Source organism: Dermacentor albipictus, chromosome 3, assembly GCF_038994185.2.
Source record: "Dermacentor albipictus isolate Rhodes 1998 colony chromosome 3, USDA_Dalb.pri_finalv2, whole genome shotgun sequence".
NCBI classification, from domain to species: Eukaryota; Metazoa; Arthropoda; class Arachnida; order Ixodida; family Ixodidae; genus Dermacentor; species Dermacentor albipictus.
The window spans coordinates 150,800,414-150,806,413 of NC_091823.1; positions in this window are offsets into that span (position 1 = coordinate 150,800,414).

Here is a 6,000-nt window from a genome sequence, read left to right on the forward strand (position 1 = left end):
AAAGATGGCCGAGCACGCCATGCTTAACCGCCTCACTGACCATCTCGAGTCTAACGAATGCTATACACAAAACATGATTGGCCTTCGGGCGGGGCTTCCGACTCAGGATGCCGTGAGACTGACCAAGCACCAGATCATTGACTCTACCTCCGCCGACACTAAGGCAATTCTCGGCTTGGATCAGGAAAAGGCTTTTGACGACATATCGCACGCCTTTATTCTCAAGAGCCTGACAGAGTGTAATGTCGGCAAACGGGCGCACAATTTCGTGCGCTCCTTCCTTTCCTCAAGGTCCACTAGAATCAAGATTGACGAGCTTTTGACCCACGAAATCCAGTCTGGGCCAGAGGGAACGCCTCAGGGGGCGGTGATCTCCCCGTCGCTGTTCAACATCTCCCTGATCAACCTGTCGAGAGCCTTGAACAAAATCCTGAGCATTAACCCCGTGATCTACGCGGATGACATCACAATGTGGTGCTCCAGTGGATGTGAAGGGCAGGCCGAGGGCGCTTTGCAAGGGGCCATCGATGTGACGGAGCGGTATCTTATCCCCACCGGGCTAAGGTGCTCGCCCGCTAAATCCGAGCTGTTGCTTTACAAGAAGAGGCCCAAAAGGCGGTTCACGACGGTCCTGGAAGCCAGCAACAGAGAGCAACATTACATTATTCACCGGTAAGGGCTCTCCAGTACCGCGGGTAGACACTATCAGGGTCCTAGGAATGTTTATCGAGTCGAACAGGGCGAATGGAGCCGCCCTCAAACGCATTTGTTCGAAGACCGAAAGCGCACTCGGCCTGATCCGAAGAATCGCCAACAGATACCGCGGAATCAAGAAAGACAATCAGATCCGCATTATCCACGCCTTCGTGCTATGCCACCTCGCTTATTTAGGAGCTATGCACAACTGGCTCGTATGGGAGCGCAACAAGACCAATGGCCTGATCATAAGAGTCTTCAAGCTTGCCCTCGGCCTTCCCATCCGAACGCACACAAAAGACCTCCTCAATTTGGGAATTCACAACACGCTCGAAGAAATTGTTGAAGCCCAAGAATTTTCCCAGTTTGTCCGACTCGTCGGTACCCCAGCGGGCCGAGCCATACTTGGCAAGCTGGGATGTAACCCCACGGTCGTCAGTTTCGACGCTGTGAAGCTGCCCAGCGACGTAAGGTCCAAGATTTACATAGACCGGATGCCGCGAGATATGCATCCCACCTACAACGAAGGACAAAGACGAGCCAGGGGTAAAGCTCTGCTCGCCAGTGCCCGCTTGAACAAAAATCAAACGTGCTTCGTAGACGCTGCTTCGTACGTTCAGGAAGAGGCCTTCTCCTCAGTGGTCTTCGACTGTGATTCTGAAATCCTTAGCTGCGCTACCATCCGCACTTCTAATTCCAGCATTCCAGAGCAGGTTGCTATTGCTCTTGCATTGACGGACAGGGTACATGACTCGATTTGTTCGGATTCCAAGGCCGCTGTCAGGGCCTTTCATATGGGAATGATGGCTCTCCAGGCCCTACGTATCATTCAAAGTGCCAAAGACATGAAACATCACTCTTTGGTGTGGTTCCCTGCGCACCTTGGAACCATTGAGGGTGCCTCGATCAACCCCACTGAGAAGGCGCACTCGGCTGTACGAGGTTTGACTGACCGTGCGCTGGGCAACACGTCCACTCCTGGGTGACCCGAGCCTCTCTGCTCGTACAACGAAATCTGCAAATATAATTATCTGTCCAGAAGACTCCTACCTTCGCAGCACTCCTCGCTGTACAGGGCCCAGGCAGTCACTCTCAGGCTTCTGCAAACAAGCAATTATCTGAGCCCCGCGGCGCTGCACATAATGTACGCCGAACGGTTGCCGAGCCCGGACTGCCCTCTGCGTGGTGGTTATGCGGACTTCGAACATGTCCTGTGGGGCTGCGTCTCCGCCGGTCCCCCTTTCACTCAAGAGGAAATGTTGAAGCTAATCAGGGCCCAGAATCAGACCTCTCAAATCCTGGCAGTCCAGAGGGCTCGCGAGAGGGCCGTCAGGTTTCACCTGATGGTCCCCGAGTGGGCCTAGTCAGGTGTCTTGGAGTTCGCTTACCTCTATAGTGGATCAAATAAAGTTGTTTCACTCACTCACTCACTCACTCACTCACTCACTCACTCACTCACTCACTCACTCACTCACTCACTCACTCACTCACTCACTCACTCACTCACTCACTCACTCACTCACTCACTCACTCACTCACTCACTCACTCACTCACTCCTGGCACCTATTGGATTACCAGCGCTATGCTTAGAAAACAACGATAAAGTCATAGAAGCTATGGCAAGGGAATTTAATGAAAACTATGGGCTTAAGGGAGAGATCCCCGAAGAGTGAAAAACTGCAAAAATTATTAGACTTAGAAAACCCGGAAAGAAGCCATCCCTGCAGGCGCTCAGGCGTATTTCACTGATGTCTTGCATGGGAAAGCTCTTCCAACGGGTGATAAACACTAGGCTTAAAAATTTCACTGAAGACTGGGGCTTGTTCCCGGCCACCATATTGGGCTTCCGCAACGGCCTTTCGGCACAATACGTGTTCCTCCTGCTACAGGAAGTACTCAAAGGCGTACCCAAGGGTGGCGAGCACCTACTGCTAGCTCTTAACCTGAAGGGCGCCTTTGGCAACATGCCACATGAAGCCATACTATCCGAGCTGCATAATGTTACGTGGAAAGACGCAGACGTAAAGCTATATGCAAGTATATTTAGAAGAAAATACGCCGTACTTGTCCCAGAGGCAACAGTGCGCGCTAGCCTCTAATCGTCGTCGTCGTCTTCACACTGCTCGCCTCTACGTCATCGCAAATACTGTTCCATAGCACCGCCCCCGGTGGCAAAAGCGCCGTCCCGGAGTGAATAAAGGCCAGACTCGGAAGCAGTGTAGTAGGCTTTGAGCCTACTGACGTGCACGACATTGCTAGATGCCAGCGTAAAGAACGAGGTCGAATCCACAGGAGCGATTTCGCACGCCACAGGCGTCACCTAGCGTAGCACGTGGGAGGGCCCTGTGTATCGCGAAAGCAGCTTCCCTGAAAGTCTGACGTGACGAGAGGGCGACCACAGGAGCACGAGCGCAGCCGGCGAAAACTGTACGTCGTGGTGGCGGGCGTTGAACTGACGCTGTTGAGGGTTTTGAGAGGCCGTCAGCCGAGTACGGGCGAGCTGGCGCGCATGGTCGGCCAGGGCGATGGCATCACGCGCATACTCGATTCTTGTGATCTCAGTAGGAGGAAGTGCGGTGTCAAGGGCAAGGTGGTTCGCGACCGTAGAGTAGATAAAATGGGAGAAAATCCAGCGGTGTCGTGCCGGGAAGAATTATACGCAAATGTGACTTACGGAAGAACAATGTCAGAGTCGTGGTGTTCCTTGGAAACGTACTTCGACAGCATATCGGTAAGAGCACGGTTTAACCGCTCAGTCAGGCCATTGCTTTCAGGATGGTATGAGGTAGTCAGCTTGTGTTGAATGGAGGAGGAACGCACAATGCCGGCGATTACTTTCGAGGGGTAGTTACGACCACGGTCAGTTAGCAGCGTTCGCGGGGCGCCATGAAGCAAGATAACGTCATGCAAGAGAAAGTCCGGAACGTCAGAGACGCAATAAGTGGTAGCGAGAGCGCGCGTGATAGCGCATCGGGTGGGGTAATCAGTTGCGACGGCTACCCATTTGTTCTCAGAGGATGACGTGGGAAAGGGGCCGAGGAGGTCTAAACCTACACGAAAGAACGGTTCCACAGGAACGGGTGATAGGCTGCAGATGACCAGCAGGTATCACGTGAGGTATTTTCCGACGCTGGCAGGGATCACAGGGAGCAACATATCGTCGGACGGAGCCAGCGAGACCAGGTCAGTAGAAGCGGCGGCGGACGCCGTCGTACGTGCGGGTTACCCCAAGATGTCCTGCAGTGAGGGCGTCATGCGTCTCAAAGAGCACAGTCTGTGGTAGTTGCTTTGGCACGACAAGAAGATCAGATCCGTCAGGCAGAAAGTTCCGTCGGTAGAGAATGCCGCCCTGGAGGACATATCGGCGAACGAATGGGTCGGTAGGTGTAGAGCACAGACGCTCGATGAGTGCTCGCAGCGATAGGTCTCGGTACTGCTCATCGGCGATGTTAGCGAAGGCAGACACAGAGAAAATGCCGTTCCCGTTATTACTGTCACCGTGGTCAGGCTTGTCTATCGGGTAGTCAGACAGGCAGTCAGCGTCATTTGGTAGTCGGCACATTTGTAGGTGACGAATACGAATATTCTTGAAGGGCGTAAGGCCCAGCGACCAAGTCTTCCTGTAGGATCTTTCAGTGAGCATAACCAGTAAAGCGCGTGATGGTCTGTGACAAAGGAAAATGGTTGGCCATATAAGTAGGCGCGGAACTGCGCAACCACTCAAACTAGGGCTAGACACTGACGCTCATTGATGGAATAGTTGCGTTCCGAGGGTGAGAGCAGCCTCCAGGCGTAAGAGATAACATGGTCGTTGCCGCGCGGTGTTGTGCCAGTACTGCGTCAATTCCGCGACCGCTGGTATCAGTACGGACGTCGGCAGGCACAGAAGGATCGAAATGGGCCAGAACGGGAGGCGTTGTGAGGAGGTCGATTAGATGCGAGAGTGCAGAGTCCTCGTTCTCGGCCCACTGGAAAGGGACGTCTTTCTTCAAAAGCCCGGCTAGTGGTCATGCTATGGCCTCAAAATTTTTCCGAAACGGCGTAAATACGAAGAAAGGCCGATGAAGCTGCGCACATCCTTGACACACTTCGGAACAGGGAAGTGCGTAACAGCATGTATCTTGCCTGGCTCCGTTTGCACTCCGTTAGCGTCAACGAGATATCCAAGGACGAAAATCTGGCGATGATTGAATTGGCACATCGATAGGTTGAGTTGCAGACAGGCTCGAAGAAAAACGTCCAGGACGGTTGAGAGGCGCTCGAGGTGTGTAGCGAACGTTGGGGAGAATACTATAACGTAGTCAAAGTAGCACAGGGACGTGGACCATTTGAAACCGTAAAGAAGGGAGTCCATCATGCGTTGAAAAGTTGCAGGAGCGTTACATAGACAGAACGGCATTATTTTTAATTAATAAAGACCGTCGGGTGTTAAAAAAGCACTCTTCTCGCGGTCGAGATCGTCCACGGCAATCTACCTGTAGCCGGAGCGAAAGTCAATAGATGAGAAATAGCGAGCACCATGGAGGCAGTCAAGGGCATCATCAATCCGACGTAGGGGATTCACGTCCTTTTTGGTAACCCTGATAAGGTGCCGATAATACACGCAAAAGCGCATAAGCCATTCTTGTTTTTTTACCAGTACAACAGGTGACACCCATGGACTACATGACAGTTCAATAATGTTCTTGGCAAGCATTTTTCGAACTTCTGCTTGAATAACTTGACGCTCAGCCGGTGACACGCGATACGGGCGGCGATGAATAAGAGGGGCATCGGCGGTATTAATGCGATGTTTAGCAGCTGTAGTTTGGGCAAAAGAACGATTGTTAAAGTAAAAAATATCGTGGTAGGAAAACAGGGTGCGGTAGAGCTCACGAGCGTGCTCGCACATCATGTCGGGCGCAATCATTTTCTGTAAGTCGGCGATGGTATAAGTTGACTGCGATTGTAGAGGATTTTCGGCTGCACTGTCGTCTACTGCTAAAGATGCTACTCAGTGATCCTCGAATGAGCAAACCTGGGCCAGAGAAATCCCGTGTGGGAGCACCTGTGTCGTCAAGCCAAAATTGACCACTGGTAGGCAGACGCAATTCGTCGTAATAGATAAAACTGTGTAAAGTACTATGATCCCATGCGAGAGGACCTCGGATCGACACCCCGCACTTCCACCAGGTATGTTACGTAGGAAGACGCAGAATAAAAGCTATATACAAGTATATTTACAAAAAAAAAACGCCACCCTTGGCAAAAAGGCTACAGCCCGCGCTAGCGTCTAATCGCCTGCTCGCCTCTTCGTCATCGCA